A 20,740-nucleotide genomic window follows, 5' to 3' on the forward strand; every position below is an offset into this window, starting at 1 on the left:
TGCTGTACACAAGTTTTTTTTTTTAATTTTTTTATCTTAATGCATAGGACAGGACACGATACGGGCAGATCTTGCGGTTCATGCATTTCAATGACAATGAACTCTGTCATCCTCGCGGTGACCCTGAATACGATTGGTTCTCCAAATTTCGGCCCCTCGTAAACCACATCAACCAGCAGTTTGCAGTCTTGTTTACTCCCAATCAAGTTGTCTGCGTTGATGAGTCCCTGATTAGGTTTTCTGGCCACTTGTCATTCAAACAGTATCTTCCCAGCAAGCGTGCCAGGTCAAGATGTATAAGCTCTGTGACAGGGCAACAGGCTATACATTTAGGCATTATTCCCACGAGGCGGATCTGCTGCCTCGGAGTCCGCCTCTGTCAGCCAGCTCAGCGGGAGATTTCTCCATTGATCTCCGCTGAGCTGGCGGATGACAGGTCCCTCTCTGCTCACTGAGCGGGGAGTGGCCTGTCGAGCGCCGCTGCTGCCTATGGAGAGATGGGACGAAAATGGACAGCATGTCCATTTTCATCAGATATCATCCGATCCGCCAGGGATGGATGCGAACATAGGGGCATCCGTCTGCTTTTAGCGGATCCGACCGGGTCGGATGTCAGCGGACATGTCACCGCTGACATCTGCCGCTCCATAGACTAGCATGGAGTGCCCGTTCAGGTCTGCCGTCAAAACTGACAGGCGGACCTGAAGGGTCCGACAGTGTGAAAGGGGCCATAGTTTTATGGTTTACGAGGGAAGAGCTAGTTACGTAGAGCCAGAGAACTGCCCAGACTACTTAGAGAGTGCTGGTAAGATTGTGTGGGACTTGGTGTCACCCTTATTCGTAAAGGGGTACCACTTGTATGTGGACAATTATTACACAAGCGTGCCACTTTTTAGTCACTTGTTTGATCATGGAATAGGCGCATGTGGCACAGTGCGATCAAATCGCTGGGGCTTTCCCCAGCGTCTTGTAGATTCCAGTATTAGGCTGGGGGAGAGAGCCTGCTTGAGATGTAATCATTTGCTCGCTGTAAAGTGGAGGGATAATAAGAATGTTTTCATTCTGTCCTCTCTTCACGCAGACACGACGGTCCAAATTCAAACGGCGACTGGTGTTGTGGAGAAACCCCCCTTTGTCCACGAATACAACCTCAACATGGGAGGGGTGGACCTCAACGACCAGTTGTTGGCGCGGTACCTAATTGCCTGTAAGGCCAGACGCTGGTATAAAAAAGTGTCTGTATATTTATTCCAATTGGCTCTGCTGAATGCTTATGTGCTATACAAAGCTTCAGGATGAACTGGATCCTTCCTCAAATTCCAGGAAGAGATCATCACAGCCCTTCTGTTTCCAGACTGTGCTGTGGCCCAACTTCCCAATCCAAATGCAGTGAGCCGGCTGCATGGTTTAGGTATCATCTTGGTATCATTCTTTTCAGCCAGCGGTCGACTTCCATGTAAAAGCCATCCTAGTGGCTAATTAGCCTGTAGACTGCTTTTACAAGCAGTGGTAGGGAACTCTCCCCCCCCCCCAATTTTATCACACCGATCTTGGTGTGGTTTTTTTTTTTTTTTCTTTCCAAAAGAGTACCTGTCACTACCTATTGCTATTATAGGGAATATTTACATTCCCTGAGCTAACAATAAAAATGATTAAAAAAATGAAAGGAACAGTTAAAAAAAAATAAATAAATAAGCAAAATAACTAATAGCATAAAAATAAGCACCCCTGTCCCCTAGTGCTCACACGCAAAGGTAAACGCAAGCGTCAGTCTGGTGTCATATGTAAACAGCAATTGCACCATGCATGTGAGGTATCAACGCAAAGGTCAGATCGAGGGCAATAATTTTAGCAGTAGACCTCCTCTGTAAATCTAAAGTGGTAACCTGTAAAGGATTTTAAAGGCTTTTAAAAATGTATGTAGTTTGTCACCGCTGCACGTTTGTGTGCAATTTTAAAGCATGTGGTGTTTGGTAATCTTGTACTTGGTATAAGATCATCTTTTATATTTCATCAAAAATTTGGGCAATATAGTGTGTTTTAGTGCATTAAAAATAAAAAAGTGTTTTTTTTTCCAAAAAAATTGTGTTTAAAAAATCGCTGTGCAAATACTGTGTGAAAAAAATTGCAACACCCACCATTTTAATCTGTAGGGCTTTTGCTTTAAAAAAAATATAGAGTGGAACCTTGGTTAATGGGCGTTTTGAAAGACGAGCAACTTTAAAAAAAAAAAATCTTGACTGGGTTTGTGAGTGTTGTCTCGCAAAACGAGCAGAATTCAAGCTAATGTGGTGTGCAGTACCGCATTTGGCCAGAGGTGCGGGGGCGCCGGTGACACCCTGAACAGTTCGGAGCCACTCGGAAATACTCCGTTTCCAAGTGTTTCCGAGTTCAGCCGAGCTGTCCCCGAGTTATTCCGAAGCTCTACGGCGCCTCCCCACCACCTCTGGCCACATGCGGTATTGCATGCAATAGAAGTCAATGCGGAACTCATTATCTTTGTTTCCATTGACTTCTATAGGGAAACTCGCTTTGATATGCAAGTACTTTGGATTACAAGCATTCTTCTGGAACGGATTCTGCTCGTAATCCAAGGTTCCACTGAATAATGTTTGGTGGTTCAAAGTAATATTCTAGCAAAAAAAATATTTTTTCATGTAAACAAAGTGTCAGAAAGGGCTTTGTCTTCAAGCGGTCAGTGTGGGTGATGTGTGACATAAGCTTCTAATGTTGTGCATAAAATGCCAGAACAGTTCATCCCCCCCCCCCCCCAATGACCCCTTTTTGGAAAGTAGACACCCCAAGCTATTTGCTGATGGGCATGTTTTATATTTTTTAAAGTTTCGGGAAAATTACCTTTTTTTTTTTTTTTTTTTTTTTTTTTTTTTTTTTTTTTTTTTTTTTTTACACAAAGTTGTCACTAAATGATATATTGTTCAAATCTGGCATGGTTATGGAGTATAAGTCGTTCCGAGTATAAGCTGAGGCCCTAACTTACCACAAAAAAATGGGAAAAACTTATTGACCCGAGTATAAGACGAGGGTGAGAAATGCACAGCTACTGTAAGTGGAAAAGAGGGTCAACAATGCCCATTTGCAGCATCACTGTGCCCATTTGCAGCCATAGGTCCCCTGAACTTCAAACTCGGTAGTTAAGGGTTCCTAGATGCCCCCTAGCTGCAGCCAAAATTTGGGGTCTCTGAACCCAAAGGGTCCCGAAATGACATTGCTGCAGATGGACACAGTGGACCGAATTTGGGGCCCCGTATCTCGGGGCCACTTAGTGCTAAGAACCCCAAATTTGCTGGGGTTCCTAGCACCAAGTGGCCCTGAGATATGGGGCCCCAAAATCGGTTCAGAAAATGTCAAGCACTTTTCTGCAGCAGAGAATGACATTTTCCGAACCGATTTTGGGGCCCCGTCTCTCGGGGCCACTTAGTGCTAGGAACTTCTTTGGATATGTTGTGGTACCAGTTCCACTGGGTTTGCACACCAAATTTGGGGTTCCTAGCACCAAGTGGCCCTGAGATACGGGGCCCCAAAGTCAGTTCTGCAAATGAAATTTTTTGCTGCAGAAAAGTGCTTGACTCGAGTATAAGTCGAGGGGGGCGCTTTCCGCACAAAAAAATGTGCTGAAAAACTCGACTTATACTCGAGTATATACGGTATGTGGAATTACACCCCAAAATACATTCTGCTGCTTCTCCTGAGTATGGGGTTACCACATGTGTGAGACTTTTTGGAAGCCTAGCAGCGTACCAAGCACCACCTTCAGGCTTTTTAAAGGTGTAAAATTGTGATTTTACTCCTCACTACCTATCACAGTTATGGAGGCCATTTTGGAAAGTAGACACTTCAAGGTATTTGCTAAGATGCATGGTGAGTATTTTACAGCTCTCATTTGTTTTTGAAATTGAAGAAAGAAAAGAAAAATGTATTTTTTTTTTTCTTTTTTCAATTTTCAAAACTTTTTGACAAAAAGCGAGATCTGCAAAATACTCAAATTTTTTTTTTTGGGGGGGGGGGGGAGGGGGGGTTGTGCTTTCTTGACATTTCATGGCCTCCAAAACTGTGATAGGTAGTGAGCAAGTGAAATCACCATTTTACACCCTTAGAAAGCCTGAAGGGCGGTGATTGGTTTTCGGGGTCCATTACACGGCTAGGCTCCCCAAGTCTCACACAAGTGCTATCCCCATACTCAGGAGAAGCAGCAGAATGTATTTTGGGATGTAATTTTTAAATATGGCCACGGCATGTTTGAGCACTATATCATTTAGTGACAAGTTTGTGTCAAAAAAAGTTTGTCATTTTCCCGCAACTTGTGGCAAAATATAAAATATTCCATGGACTCAACATGCCTCTCAGCGAATAGCTTGGGGTGTCTACTTTCCAAAATGGGGTAATTTGGGGGGGGGGGCGGGGTTGTGTTATCTTGGCATTTTATGGCCTTCGAAACTGTGATAGGTAGTGAGAGGTGAAATCCTTAGAAATCATGAAGGCGGTGCTTGGTTTTCGGGGTCCTGTACGCAGCTAGGCTCCCAAAAAGTCTTACACATGTGGTATCCCCATACTCGGGAGAAGCAGCAGAATGTATTTTGGGGTGTAATTCCACATATAACCATGGCATGTGTGAGCAATATATCCTTAAGTGACAACTTTTTTTTTGTGACAAAAAATAAAATATTCAATCGGCTCAACATGCCTCTCAGCAATTTCCTTAGGGTGTCTACTTTCCAAAATGGGGTCATTTGGGGGGGGCTGGGTTGTACTGCCCTGCCATTTTAGCACCTCAAGAAATGAGATAGGCAGTCATAAACTAAAAGCAGCGTGAATTCCAGAAAATGTACCCTAGTTTGTAGACTATAACTTTTGCGCAAACCAATAAATATACGCTTATTGACATGTCTTTTTTACCAAAGACACGTGGCTGAATACATTTTGGCCTAAATGTATGACTAAAATTGAATTTATTGGACATTTTTTATAACAAAATGTAGAAAATATCTTTTTTTTTTCTTTTCAAAATTTTCAGTCTTTTTCTGTTTATATCGCAAAAAATAAAAATTGCAGAGGCAATCAAATACCATCAAAAGAAAGCTCTATTTGTGGGAAAAAAAGAATGTACATTTCGTTTGGGTACAGCATTGCATGACCACTCCAATAAATTGTGATGAATGAAAATGGACCGACAGTCTCTGATCATCTCCTGTACTATGTCTGCAGTCTCTGACCATCTCCTGTACTAGGTCTGCAGTCTCTGACCGCCCCCTGTACTAGGTCTGCCGTCTCTGACCGCCCCCTGTACTAGGTCTGCCGTCTCTGACCGCCCCCTGTACTAGGTCTGCCGTCTCTGACCGCCCCCTGTACTAGGTCTGCCGTCTCTGACCGCCCCCTGTACTAGGTCTGCCGTCTCTGACCGCCCCCTGTACTAGGTCTGCCGTCTCTGACCGCCCCCTGTACTAGGTCTGCCGTCTCTGACCGCCCCCTGTACTAGGTCTGCCGTCTCTGACCGCCCCCTGTACTAGGTCTGCCGTCTCTGACCGCCCCCTGTACTAGGTCTGCCGTCTCTGACCGCCCCCTGTACTAGGTCTGCCGTCTCTGACCGCCCCCTGTACTAGGTCTGCCGTCTCTGACCGCCCCCTGTACTAGGTCTGCCGTCTCTGACCGCCCCCTGTACTAGGTCTGCCGTCTCTGACCGCCCCCTGTACTAGGTCTGCCGTCTCTGACCGCCCCCTGTACTAGGTCTGCCGTCTCTGACCGCCCCCTGTACTAGGTCTGCCGTCTCTGACCGCCCCCTGTACTAGGTCTGCCGTCTCTGACCGCCCCCTGTACTAGGTCTGCCGTCTCTGACCGCCCCCTGTACTAGGTCTTCCGTCTCTGACCAGAGATGAGCGAACACCCCCCGGTTCGGTTTGCATCCAGAACATGCAAACGGACCGAAAGTTTCCGCGAACATTCGAACACCGTGAAAGTCTATGGGACTCGAACGTGAGAAATCAAAAGTGCCAATTTTAAAATCTAATATACAAGTTATTGTCCTAAAATGGGTTTGGGGACCCGGGTCCTGCCCCAGGGGACATGTATCAGTGCAAAAGAAAGTTTTAAAAACTGCTGTTTTTTCGGGAGCAGTGATTTTAATGATGCTTAAAGTGAAAAAATAAAAGTGAAATATTCCTTTAGATATCGTACCTGGGGGTGTCTATAGTATGCCTGTAAAGTGGCGCATGTTTCCAGTGTTTAGAACAGTCCCTGCACAAAATGACATTTCTAAAGGAATTAAAGTCACTTAAAACTGCTTGCGGCTGTAATGTAATGTCGGGTCCGGGCAATATGGATGAAAATTATTGATAAAAACGGCATGGGTACCCCCCCCCCAGCCCATCACCAGGCCCTTTGGGTCTTGTATGGATATTAAGGGAAACCCTGCACCCAAAGAAAAGGCGTGGGGCCCCCAGGCCCTATATACTCTGAACAGCAGTATACAGGTGGTCCAAACAAGACAGGGCCTGTAGTTTTTTCTTAAGTTGAATCTGTTTGTAATTTGGAACAGGTACATTTTTTAAGTGTATCTCCAGCCAAAAAATCTATTTTTAAGCTTTTTGGATAACATAGGGAAGGGTTATCATCACCCCTGTAACATTTGTTTTTCTGTCTGTGCCCCTGTTCAGAAGATTTCACCTCACTTTCTGTCCAAATGACAATTGGATTTTGAAAATTTGGGTTTTTTAGGGAAACAAGGATTGATGATAATAAAGCATCAGTGGAGACACCTTTTTCCCATATTAACTCATACAGGAGAGAATTTCCCTTCCTAGGGGTAGATTTCCTCTAACTTTCTGTTGTCTCCCTCTGTTTGTAAGTAGGAGTCGTTTTTAAGTCGTATGTTTGAAAGTAGGGGACCGCCTGTATATACTATATGGCCTGCCCTATATACTCTGCAGAAATTTGGGCCTTAGGTGTTGGCGGTACCAGAACACTGTAAGCTCTCACAGTTACTCTTGGTGGGCGCTGGAATGGGCCCTGCTGTGAAATATTATATCAAGAATTGTAATTACATGCCCTTGTTGAACAGGGTGAGAAAAATTGGGCCTTTGGTGTTGCCACAACACTGTAAGCCCTCACAGTTACTCTTGGTGGGCGCAGGAACGAGCCCTTCTGTGAAATATTAGATCAAAAATTGTAATTACACGCCCCTGTTAAACAGGGGCAGAAAAATTGGGTCTTAGGCACTGGTGGTGGTGCCACAACACTGTAACCCCTCACAGATTCTGTTGAGCGCAGGAACGAGCCCTGCTGTGAAATATTATATCATAAATTGTAATTACGCGCCCCTGTTAAACAGGGGCCGAAAAATTGGGCTTTAGGCACTGGTGCTGGTGTCCAGAACCAAAAATGTTCTTAGAAGCTATCAACATGAACATTGAGGAGAGGAATAGGATAGTCACTCAGCATCAGCATAGGCAGTCTTCAAGGGATCTCACAATCATAAAAATATTGGTTACATCAGCATCAGGTGCTTGGTAGCTGGTGATCCAAGACTGATTCATTTTTATGAAGGTGAGCCGATCAACCGAGTCTGTGGAATGGCGTAATCTGTGATCGGTTACAAAGCCTCCAACAGCACTGAATGTGCGTTCAGATAGAATGCAGGACAGGACAGTAGCTCAACTGCATACTGTGCAAGCTCTGGCCAGTGATCCATCCTCAAGACCCGGTAACCCAGTGGATTTTCGGTTGGAAAGGTCTCCAAGTCTGATCTTGCCCCAAGGTATTCCTGCACCATGTAAATCAGATGCTGGCGATGGTTGCTGGAACCGATCAGACCTTGGGGCTGCGGACTAAATAATTGAACGCATCGGTCAGACGGCCACCTTCTCCACTGCTGCTCCTGTGACTGACCGAAGCCTCAGCAATACGTTGTCCAGGAGGACTAGGAAATTGCAACCTCCCAGGCTCTGGAAACGCATTGCACAAACCTTTCTGCAAGGCCTCCCGAAGATGTTGCATCCTCTGCGAAGGCTGGATAAGTTCTGCAATATTACCCTTGTAATGTGGATCAAGAAGGGTTGCCAGCCAGTACTGATCCCTCTCCCTGATACCACGAATCCGAGGGTCCTTTCGCAGGCTTTGCAGGATCAGGGAGGCCATGCAGCGTAGGTTTGCTGAGGCATTCAGTCCGGAGTCCTTTGGGGCACTAAGGACGACATGATCCGCAGCCACCTCCTCCCAGCCACGTATAAGTCCATGGGTTTCTGGGGCCCGAAAATGATCCCTTGAAGACTGCTGTTGATGCTGAGTGCCAGGCTCCACCTCCATGCTGACACAATCCTCCTCCTCCCCCTCCTCCTTCTCCTCTTCCTGTGTGATAGGTGGTCCTGCAGAAATACTGTCTGGATAAAGGGGGCCTTGAGAGGTAAGGAAGTCCTCCTCTTCCTCCCTCTGTTCTGCCTCAAGTGCCCTGTCCATTATTCCACGCAGCGTGTGCTTCAACAGGAAGACAAAAGGGACAGTATCACTGATGCATGCACTGTCAGTGCTCACCATCCTCGTGGCCTCCTTAAATGGTAACAGGACAGTGCATGCATCCTTGATTATTAGCCACTGGCGTGGCGAAAAAAAGACAAGCTCCCCTGACCCTGTCCTGGTGCCATACTCGCACAGGTACTCATTGATGGCCCTCTGCAGCCGCTGCAGCATTGCGAATGTTGAGTTCCACCTGGTGGGCATGTCATAGATGAGGCGGTTCTTGGGCAGGTTGCATTCCTTTTAAAGGTCAGCCAGCCGAGCACTGGCATTATATGATCGGCGGAAATGCCCACGGACTTTCCTGGCCTGCCTCAGGAGATCATGTAAGCCCAGGTTACCTGCACAAGAACCGCTGCGCCACCAAATTAAGGACGTGAGCCAAACAGGGAACATAGGTCAAGTGTCCCTGTCGGAGGGCGGAGAGGAGGTTGGTGCCATTGTCGCAAACCACCGTTCCTGCCTGAAGCTGGCATGGCGTCAACCACCTCTGAACCTGCCCCTGCAGAGCTGCCAGAATCTCTGCCCCAGTGTGGCTCCTGTCCCCTAAGCAGACCAACTCAAGCACCGCATGGCAACTTTTTGCCTGAGTGCTTGCGTAGCCCCTAGAACACCTGCGGAGCACAACTGGTTCCGAGGTCAAATCTGCACAGGAAGAGGCTGTAGAGGAAAAAGAAGAGGAGGGGGTGGAGGAGAGAGGTGTGGCAGAATCACCACTACCAGCATTTTGGAGGCGTGGTGGCGTATCAAGCTCCAACATTACTACACCCTGTCCTGCATCCTTCCCAGCTTCCAGCAGGGTTACCCAGTGCGCCGTGAAAGAAAGGTAACGTCCCTGTCCATGCCTGCTGGACCATGAGTCAGCAGTAATATGCACCTTACGGCTGACCGCCCTGTCCAACAAGTCCAAGACATTGCCTTTCACATGTCGGTAGAGAGCCGGAATGGCCTTCCGAGGGAAAAAAAAAAAAACCTGCCACTGAGGTACCACACATTCCTCAAATTCTCGAAAGGGGGTAGAGTCTACCAGCTGAAAAGGCAGTAGTTGGAGTGCTAGCAATTTAGCAAACTAGCATTCAGCCTCTGAGCATGTGGATGGCTGGGACCGGACCGGATTTCTTTCGACGGTTTAACAATTGGGTAGGGAAATTTGCCTGCTACAATCGGATTTAGGTGTACCGCTAGCAGATTGCCCACAAGTGCTTGGGACACCTAATTCTACACCTTCATTCCTCTCAGTGCAGGTCTCTGAGAGGGCTGAAAGTGTAGTGGGGTTGGAGATCCCAGCTGATGAGGATCAAGGAGAGGTCCGCCTTATTCTTTGGTGTGGGTCTTTTAACCACTTCAGCCCCGGAAGGATTTACCCCCTTCCTGACCAGAGCACTTTTTACAATTTGGCACTGCGTCGCTTTAACTGCTAATTGCACGGTCATGCAATGCTGTACCCAAACAAAATTTGCGTCCTTTTCGTCCCACAAATAGAGCTTTCTTTTGATGGTATTTGATCACCTCTGCGGTTTTTATTTTTTGCGCTATAAACGGAAAAAGACCGAACATTTTGAAAGAAAATGATATTTTCTACTTTTTGTTATAAAAAAATCCAATAAACTCCATTTTAGTCATACATTTAGGCCAAAATGTATTCGGCCACATGTCTTTGGTAAAAAAAAATGTCAATAAGCGTATATTTATTGGTTTGCGCAAAAGTTATAGCGTCTACAAACTAGGGTACATTTTCTGGAATTTACACAGCTTTTAGTTTGACTTCCTATGTCATTTCTTGAGGTGCTAAAATGGCAGGGCGGTACAAAACCCCCCAAATGACCCCATTTTGGAAAGTAGACACCCCAAGGAAATTGCTGAGAGGCATGTTGAGCCCATTGAATATTAATTTTTTTTGTCCCGAGTGATTGAATAATGACCAAAAAAATAAAAAAATTACAAAAAGTTGTCACTAAATGATATATTGCTCACACAGGCCATGGGCATATGTGGAATTGCACCCCAAAATATATTCAGCTGCTTCTCCTGAGTACAGGGATACCGCATGTGTGGGACTTTTTGGGAGCCTAGCCACGTACGGGGCCCCGAAAACCAATCACCGCCTTCAGGATTTCTAAGCGCGTAAATTTTTTATTTTACTCCTCACTACCTATCACAGTTTTGAAGGCCATAAAATGCCCAGATGGCACAAAACCCCCCAAAATGACCCCATTTTGGAAAGTAGACACCCCAGGCTATTTGCTTTGAGGCATGTTGAGTCCATGGAATATTTTATATTTTGACACAAGTTGCGGGAAAGTGACAAATTTATTTATTTATTTTTTTGCACAAAGTTGTCACTAAATGATATATTGCTCACACAGGCCATGGGCATATGTGGAATTGCACCCCAAAATACATTTAGCTTTTGGGAGCCTAGCCGCGTACGGGGCCCCGAAAACCAAGCACCGCCTTCAGGCTTTCTAAGGGCGTAAATTTTTTATTTCACTCTTCACTGCCTATCACAGTTTCGGGGGCCATGGAATACCCAGGTGGCACAACCCCTCCCCCCCCCCCCCCAAATGACCCCATTTTGGAAAGTAGACACCCCAAGCTATTTGCTGAGAGGCATGGTGAGTATTTTGCAGCTCTCATTTGTTTTTGAAAATTAAGAAAGACAAGAAAAAATTTTTTTTTTTTTTTTTTCAATTTTCAAAACTTTGTGACAAAAAGTGAGGTCTGCAAAATACTCACTATACCTCTCAGCAAATAGCTTGGGGTGTCTACTTTCCAAAATGGGGTCATTTGGGGGGGTTTTGTGCAACCTGGGCATTCCATGGCCTCCGAAACTGTGGATGGATACCAAACATGACATGCTTTAAAATTGCGCACAAACATGCAGTGGCAACAAAATAAATACATTTTTAAAAGCCTTTAAAAGCCTTTACAGGTTACCACTTTAGATTTACAGAGGAGGTCTACTGCTAAAATTACTGCCCTCGATCTGACCTTCGCGGTGATACCTCACATGCATGGTGCAATTGCTGTTTACATATGACACCAGACCGGCGCTTGCGTTTACCTTTGCGTGTGAGCACTAGGGGACAGGGGTGCTTATTTTTATGTTATTAGTTATTTTGCTTATTTATTTATTTTTTTAACTGTTCCTTTCATTTTTTTAATCATTTTTATTGTTAGCTCAGGGAATGTAAATATTCCCTATAATAGCAATAGGTAGTGACAGGTACTCTTTTGGAAAGAAAAAAAAAAAACCACACCAAGATCGGTGTGATAAAATTGGGGGGGGGGGGGAGAGTTCCCTACCACTGCTTGTAAAAGCAGTCTACAGGCTAATTAGCCACTAGGATGGCTTTTACGTGAAAGTCGACCGCTGGCTGAAAAGAATGATACCAAGATGATACCTAAACCATGCAGCCGGCTCACTGCATTTGGATTGGGAAGTTGGGCCACAGCACAGTCTGGAAACAGAAGGGCTGTGATGATCTCTTCCTGGAATTTGAGGAAGGATCCAGTTCATCCTGAAGCTTTGTATAGCACATAAGCATTCAGCAGAGCCAATTGGAATAAATATACAGACACTTTTTTATACCAGCGTCTGGCCTTACAGGCAATTAGGTACGGGGTCTCAGGGAATGTAAATATCCCCTATGATATCAATAGGTAGTGACAGGTACTCTTTTTTGAAAAAATTGGGGTCTATTAGACCCTAGATCTCTCCTCTGCCCTCAAAGCATCTGACCACACCAAGATTGGTGTGATAAAATGCTTTCCCAATTTCCCAATGGCGCTGTTTACATTCGGCGAAATCTAAGTGATAAAATGCTCGTAGCTTCCGGTTTCTTAGGCCATAGAGATGTTTGGAGCCACTCTGGTCTCTGATCAGCTCTATGGTCAGCTGGCTGAATCACCGGCTGCATTCTCAGGTTCCCTGTTGAGACTGGAGAGCCAGAGAAAAACACGGAAGACGGTGGGGGGGGGCATTCCCTCCCACTGCTTGTAAAAGCAGTCTAGAGGCTAATTAGCTGCTAGGATTGCTTTTACATGAAAGCCGACCGCTGGCTGAAAAGAATGATACCAAGATGATACCTAAACCTGCACTACTTGTGCTTGCCACCTCACCAGCTTGAACTGCACTTATGGGACTCGCCACGTCACCAAGTGTTACTGCAGTGCTGGTTTGACTACAACAGGGGTGTACTAGGCCGCTGGCGCTTGCCAGTTCACCAAAACGCTACCAAAAAAACTGTTATCGATCGCAGGGATCAGGCCTGACTCTGCGAACGCTGCAGTTATGCGTTTAGTGTTTTGTATGTGACAGTGATCGATCGATGCTGCACTTGGGTGGGCTGGGCTGGGCCGGGCAGAGGGGCAAAACGCAAGTGCTGGGCTGATCCCGCTAACACTGCGTTTTTGGGAACCCTAAACTGCTGGGGACGCTAGTATAGATCTGATCGGATCAGATATTGATCCGTTCAGATACTATACCACTAAGGGAGGTGTACGGTGCGTGCGTGGGTATAATCGCTACTGGCACTAACCTGACGCTGCCTGGGGCTGGTGCCTGCCAGTTCACCAAAACGCTACCAGTTCCTCTCTGTGAGACGATCGCGGGTATCCGTCCGCGGGACCCGCGATCGCACTCGCGGGGCGTGCGCGATGACACGGCGGCAAATTTAAAGGGATGTACCTGTACGCCCATTTGCCTGTCCGTGCCATTGTGTCGACGTATATGTACATGCAGCGGTCGGCAAGTGGTGAAAAAACTCACCATCCCTCTTACTAAATAGCTCAGACTGTCTTCTTTGCAAATAGGGGTCATGTGTGGAATATTTGTACTATCCTGGCATTTTAAAGTATAACTATGGGCAAAACTTTTTTGTCTTTTCCATTTTCATTTTTGGATAGAGTAAGGAACCCATCAGCTTTTTTTTTTTTTTTTTTGCCATCTCTGTTGTATTGCAGAGATTTTCCTTCACTTCCTGTCCCATAGCCAAACATTAAGTGAGAGGAAATCCCTGCAAATTGAGTGCTAGTTCACACCAGATGCAGTTCTGTGCACTTTTTTTCTGCACTAAAAATGCATGCAGTATTTTCCATGTATTCCAATGGCTTTAGTTCACACCAGTTCAGTCCGTTTCTGGTGCAGAAAAAACAAGTAGAGCGTGCTGCATTTTTTCTGCACAGAACTGTACTGGAACCTAGCAAATTGTATCAAAAATGCACTGGAACTTTGTGTGGTGTGAACTGTAAGCGAAAACTGATCCAGAACGTATGAGTGCATTTTAATGGTGTGAACCGGCCCTAAAAATGCATGCACATTGTTTTCCATGTATGCCAAAGGCTCTAGTTCACACCAGTACAGTCAGTTCTAGTCAGTTTTAGGTGCGGAAACTGACTGGAACTGACTGCGTTGGTGTGAACTAGAGCCCTTGGAATACATGGAAAACACTGTGCATGCATTTTTAGTGCAGAAAAAAGCGCACTGAACTGCATCTGGCGTGAACTGGCCCTAAGGGAATTTCTTTGGGACCCCGGTCACCAGAACTAGTGTCACCATTGGAAGATTTTCTCTTTATTACTTTTCTGGGGACAACCCAAAATGTAGAATTTTCTTTTACTTTCACTTTTCTTTTTTTAATTGACAATTTTTATTAAGGTTTTATATTTTTCCAATACCAAAAAAAGAATAAGCATTAAAAATGTTAAAAAATTCCAAGAGTGATCTGTCATGTCATACACACATTATTACTCAGGTGTCGTATAGAGGCTCCAAATCTGCAGCCAAGTTCAGCTAAGACATAGTACATGGACTACGAGGAAATCAGGCAGACCAGATGTGTCGAAACATTGTAGTGGGTTCCTATGGAGACTTTTCCAGTGACTTCAGGCCAAATGGAGTAAACCAGATGCTCACTGGATTTATAAAAAAGAAATAATCCAACATACAAGAGAAAGATGAAGAGAAAATAGGAAACCTGGGAAGACAAGGCTCATCACCCCTGGGCAGCGCTGTATCTTGGCCTAGGCCAACAAGGCCCAGGCCAAGGGCAGCACTTTACAGGGGGGAGCAGCAAAAAATCTGCTCACTCCCCCCCAACTCGCACAAAAATATAGTTGGTAACATTGTTATTTTGATCTTTCTTAGAATGTGATACATTTTTCCCCTGAGGAAGATTCTTTTGAAGCTATAAGTTGAAACACGTCGGAATACTGCTACTTGACGCCACCGTATCGCATTGGTGGTGGTTTTATCTCGTAGTAGAATGTATCACGGTCTATGATTAATATTCTTTCTCTTTACATCATGCAACTTGATTTTAAAAATTCACTTGATTATTGAAGTCTATTTTTCTATTTTTGTATGTTATGAATTTTTTGTATATCAATAAATTATTTTAATCCTATCCTTTGTTACATTGCCTTTAAAATCCTAAATCTGAGGTTTATATTTCCCACCCGCACAAAAAAAGCCCCTTCTCCCGGCTCCCGCACAAAAACATACAGCTCAGCCCATACAAACCAGTGACAGACTGGCAGCAGTTGTCCACTGGTATTCCAATGTAATCTCACATGGAGCAATTACCTGGGTTTCGGGACAGATGATCACACAAGCAGCTTGTGTCCAAGGACAGTCATCTGTCCCTCACCATAGATAATCATTCCATAAAGTGATTACATGTAAACATCGAGGATGGCTGCGGCGGCTGTCAGCCTTTCATTGCTTTGAACAGCCTGAGCAGCTTCAACTTTCTTCAAGCACCTGAATATCCAACTGCAGGAGTCCACTGCAGTTGAGGTGGAGCTCTAAGAGCAAAAAGTGTAGCATCAAAAGGAAGGGGTGTGGTTTACAGATGACAGGGTGGGCATTAAACAGGAAGGGGTGTGGCGTTGACAGGAAGGGGTGGGTCATATTTAAATTAGGGGGTTAGTTAGGCTTAGGGCAGCACAAAACCTAAATACACCACTGCCCCAGGGTCTGCGAACAGTCGGATTCCTGAGTTGAGAAGGGTCTTTAAATCCCTGGTGGATCCTTTCTGAGATGCCAGGGCTCCCAGACCGCATGGTGATGATCTATCTTATTAACCAGGCTTGCTATCAGGGACTCCATAATCTCTACATCCTTGATCCTAGCATAGAGCTTGGTTGGGGTCGGCAGGCTTTGTCTCTTCCATTGGAGGGCCGCCGTCAGGATATGACTGGTCAGTTTTTTGGCTAAACCAGGTAATTTAGGGGGGGGAGTAACCCTAAAAGATAGTTTTTTGGGAGGAGGGGGATATCGACCTCGTAGAGTCAGTGAAGACGTTCCTGGACCAAGCGCCAATAAGATTGCAAAGATGGGCACTGCCAGTAGATGTGGAGTAAGGTACCCCAATCCTTACAACACCTCCAGCAGCCATCCGAGGACGACAGGTATATGGCGTGCAGGCAGGTAGGGGTCATGTACCAATTGAATAGCACTTTGTACAATGATAGAAAAACATGCCCCCATTAGGGGGAGTCACCCTCTCTTCACATGGCCAAAGCAACAAAGGAGTGGCTCAACAAGAAGCACATTAAGGTCCTGGAGTGGCCTAGCCAGTCTTCAGACCTAAATCCCATAGAAAATATGTGGAGGGAGCTGAAGGTTCGAGTTACCAAATGTGGGTCTCAACCTTAACTTGGAGAGGATCTGCACAGAGGAGTGGGACAAAATCCCTCCTAAAATGTGTGCAAACCTAGTGGCCAACTGCAAGAAATGTCTGACCTCTGTGATTGCCAACAAGGATTTTGCCACCAAGTACTAAGTCATGTTTCCTGACGCCTTCATGGCAGCACACGCTGGGTTGTGACTCCGCCCCCACAACCTGACAGGATTGGTTTAGCTATAAAAGTTGAAGAGAGATGACCCCCACCATTCTCTTTTTTATCCTCACCTGACAAGATGGTTGGACATCGCAGAGCCTCTTACCGCATCACCCCAGCAGGTTCAAGCCTCTCCTGTTTGGAAGTCCCTCCTGTACAGTCTCTAAAGGAGCTTCTATGGAGGGAGCCCCCACTCTGGTGGTCTCAGGGGCAGCTACATGGATCATCTGGCACAGAGTAAGCTTTAAAGAAGCTTCAGTATTGCAGTGGTCTCCACTTCCTAAATCTCTTCTCCCCTGTAAGTTATTTTTACTTATCTTTTTCCTGGAAATTCTTATACTTCTTATTCTGGGCTCTGTAGTTCCACAGCGATCAGGATGGCCGTCGGCGCGTCCCGTTCCGCATTGCGCATGCGCGGGGGAGCCAGATGGGGACAGCTTACTGTTTTGCCAGCTCCCAACATGGCGCCGGAGCCGTTGCGACGCTTCTGCGCATGCGCGGAGCGTCATTTTTGGCGCGATGGCGGCGGTATATTTAAAAAAGTGCTCTGGCTTTTAAAAACAGCAGTTTGGTATTCTGCTCGTTTTTGCCTGCTCTTTTTTTGCATCCTGGAACAAAGATTCTCTCTGGAAGCTGGTAAGTCCTTGTTATCCTTCCTGATCCATCGTTACAAGGGTTTAAAAAAAAAAAAAATTAGGAGGGGAAAAATTAAAAAAAAAAAAAAATATAGAATAATAAAATATATATATATTATTATTATTATTATTATTATTATTATTATCTAGGCATGAATATATGTATATATATATGTTTGTCTTCCTCTCTTAACCCCTTCCAGACCTCTTTCATTCCTGCCTGCCTTCTTCCTCTCTGCTCATGGAGACCACTGCCCAAGCAGACCATCCACGTCCAGTAAGGTAAGAGGCTGTCCGTATGGTAAGTATTGAAGAGAGAGAAAAAAGAGCGCACATCTGCTGACAAGACTCCTTCTATCAGTCCTTCCAGGTCTGAATCAAGACGCAGGGAGAGATCAAGCCATGCCTCAAGCAGAAGATCCCGCAGAAGCCGATCACGCTCCTCATCTCGCGTCACAAGCACTTACGCCGAAGCCATTCTCGTCATGGTCACTCACGCCACAGTCGTTCTCGACGTAGCCGATCTCATCATAGAAGGTCACCTTCGTCACATCGCAAGCAAACCCAGCACACTCGTCCCGCAGCCAATTGCTGCTGGGTATGTGGCGCTACTGCTTTGCCAGATAAATTAGTATGTCACTCGTGCTTCAATGAAGCTACGAAGGATAGAGAATCAGACGTCAGAGAAGTAACGGACCTGATTCGGGAATCAGTCAGAGAATCTATAATAAAGTCAACTGCACCCCTGCCGACCAGATCAGACCCAGGTACGTCCATGGCTCCTCCTCGCTCAGCGATCGAGGCAGGGGCAGAAGAATCTCCTTCAGAAAACGAAGATCCAGAAATTCCAACAGGTTTTGACTTCACCTTGGTCGAACCCTTTGCAAAGTCTGTCAAAGAGGCCATAGGTTGGGAAGAATCCGAAGAAATACCTCAGAAAACGCGGAAATATTTTCCGAACCTGAAGAGGGATCCAGAAACCTTCCCCTTCATTGAAGAGCTGAATGATTTAATTAAAGATGAATGGGAAAGATCCGACAAGAGACCTAACTTAAACAATAGACTTACAAAGATGTATCCTTTAAGAGAACCTAACGTCACCTCCTTAATTAATGCCCCGGTTGTGGATGCCTCTTTAATGCGTCTGGCAAGACATGTCACCCTACCCATTGAAGATGCTGTTTCCTTCCGCGACGTCCTAGATCGGAAAATCGACCTAGAACTCAAAAAAGCCTACTCCACAGCAGGAGGCGCTTGCAGACCAGCAGTCACCACGGCAGCGGTTGGTAGAGCCATTACAGGATGGACTGTCAATATTGAAAAATCTCTTCAGGGAGAGATAGACTTGGAGAAGGTAATTTCATCCCTACAGGAACTTAAATTAGCAGGCGATTTTATCGCAGAAGCCTCCGTGGACATTATTAGGTGCTCGGCCCGGGCAATGTTAGCCTCGGTGATGGCAAGACGAGCTCTGTGGCTAAAACCATGGGTAGCCGACGCAGCATCGAAAACAAATTGGTGTAGAATTCCCTATGATGGTTCCAATCTCTTCGGCTCCAAATTAGATACAGCAATTTCTAAAGTGACGGGAGGAAAATCGGGGCTCATTCCCTCTGACAGGAGACCCAAGAGACCAAGAGGTCCTGCTTATAAAGGTAACCTTCCCGAAAGGTACAGAGAAGCCAAAACCTACAGACCAGGCAGAAAGTTTAAGAGAAACTGGAAGAACACACAGTCTTCCTTTCTGAGGATGCGAAAAACCAAGGCCACCCCTTCTACCGAGCAACAGAAGTCCTTTTGAAGGTACGCCCGCCCGCCCATCCTCCAAAGGTGGGCGCCAGACTAAAGAAATTCATACAAATATGGTCAGAAAACATCAGGGACCATTGGACCATTTCTACGATCAAGTATGGTCACAGGTGGAGATTCCTGAACAAGATCCCCAGGAACCACTTTCTGCCAACCAAACTCCCAGCTTCTCCAGACAAGGAAAGAATCCTTCTGAAATACATTATGGAACTAAAACAAAAGGATGCAATTTTGGAGGTTCCACCATGTCAAAAAGGCAGAGGCTTTTACTCCCCTCTGTTTTTGGTAAAAAAGAAAACGGGGGATTTACGACCAGTACTGGACCTAAAGAGACTAAACAAAAATATCAAGTTAGAAACCTTCAAGATGGAAAGCCTACAGTCCATACAACTAGCAGTGAATCTAGGAGATTGGATGCTGTCCGTAGACTTATCAGATGCCTATCTTCACATCCCAATACACCCTGCTTTTCAAAGATTTCTCCGCTTTTCAATCAAACAACATCACTTCCAGTTCCAATGCCTACCCTTCGGCATCTCATCAGCTCCCAGGACCTTCACCAAAGTTCTCCTGCCTCTCATCGCATACCTCAGAGAAAAAGGTCTAAGAGTACATCATTATCTGGACGATATTCTTCTTCTAGCAGAAAGTCGCCAGATCTTGATACAACACCGAGAAATCCTACTATTAACTCTGCAGAAATTTGGTTGGCTGGTGAACTGGCAGAAGAGCAAGCTTCAGCCCACTCAGAAGATGATCTTTTTAGGTGCGGAACTAGACACCATCCTGAACAGAGTACAGCTTCCTCAGGAGAAAATCATGCCTCTGATTCAGAAAATTCAGAGGCTAATCTCGGTTACACACTTGCCAGCCAGAGTATGTATGAGTATCCTGGGCTCCATGTCTGCAACTCTACCCATGATCCAGTGGTCTCAATGGCACACAAGAATCTTCCAGAATTCCTTTCTGAGGCAGTGGGATGGAGTATCAATGCTTCAGAGAATCTACATACACAGGTATGTGAAGCAATCGATGTGGTGGTGGACACGACCCAAAAATCTCAAGAGATACAAACCTCTAGTTTCTCCACAACCAGAGGTGGTTACCTCAGATGCCAGCCAGCTAGGATGGGGAGCCCATTACCAGAATCTAGCAGCCCAAGGGCAGTGGAAGTTTCAGGCTCATGGGATGGTATCCAATATACTAGAGCTCAGAGCGGCCTTTCAGGCACTCCTGGCCTTCACTCCATACCTGGTAGAGAAGAATGTCGTAATTCGAATGGACAACAAAGTCGCGGTAGCGTATATACAGAGGCAAGGGGGTACGAGGAGTCGCTCTTTGATGCAGGAGGTACGCCCTATCATGGAGTGGGCTCAAGTACACCTAATAGACTTGAAAGCGGTATATGTCCCAGCAGCTCAGAACATGCTGGCCGACTATTTGAGCAGGGAACTGCTCTCAAACAACGAGTGGTCATTAAGCCAACAGGCCTTTTCCCTTCTTTCAAGAACCTGGGGAACACCAGAGATCGACCTAGCAGCCACACCTGCAAACACCAAATGTCGAAGATTCCTGGCAAGAGCAGCCTTCCCATCGGCCGAGGGGATGGATTGTTTGACCCATCCGTGGAATTTCAAGTTGGGTTACATTTTTCCTCCAGTTCCCTTAATTGCGAGGTTCCTATCCAGGCTTCGGAAATCATCAGCAACAGTAATAGCCATAATTCCCTTTTGGCCGAGGAGACCATGGTTCACAACCTTACTACAGCTCATCTTACAACAACCGCTTCCTCTCCCAGTAACATCGGACCTCCTGTCCCAGGGTCAATTTCTACACCCAGCTCCAGAGAAGTTACACTTGACAGCATGGAAATTGAAAGGACTCGGCTGTTAGAGCAGGGATGCTCGCAGGAGGTCATTTCTACTCTT

General features: G+C 45.8%; 1 protein-coding gene across 4 annotated transcripts in view; it reads left to right on the forward strand.

Annotated features, from left to right (window-relative positions):
* Positions 1–20,740, forward strand: part of RANGAP1 (Ran GTPase activating protein 1) — a 388,853-nt gene that overhangs the window by 12,148 nt on the left and 355,965 nt on the right. The gene's annotated exons all lie outside the window — the stretch shown is intronic.

This window comes from Aquarana catesbeiana, linkage group LG07 (assembly GCF_042186555.1).
Source record: "Aquarana catesbeiana isolate 2022-GZ linkage group LG07, ASM4218655v1, whole genome shotgun sequence".
Classification (NCBI taxonomy): domain Eukaryota; kingdom Metazoa; phylum Chordata; class Amphibia; order Anura; family Ranidae; genus Aquarana; species Aquarana catesbeiana.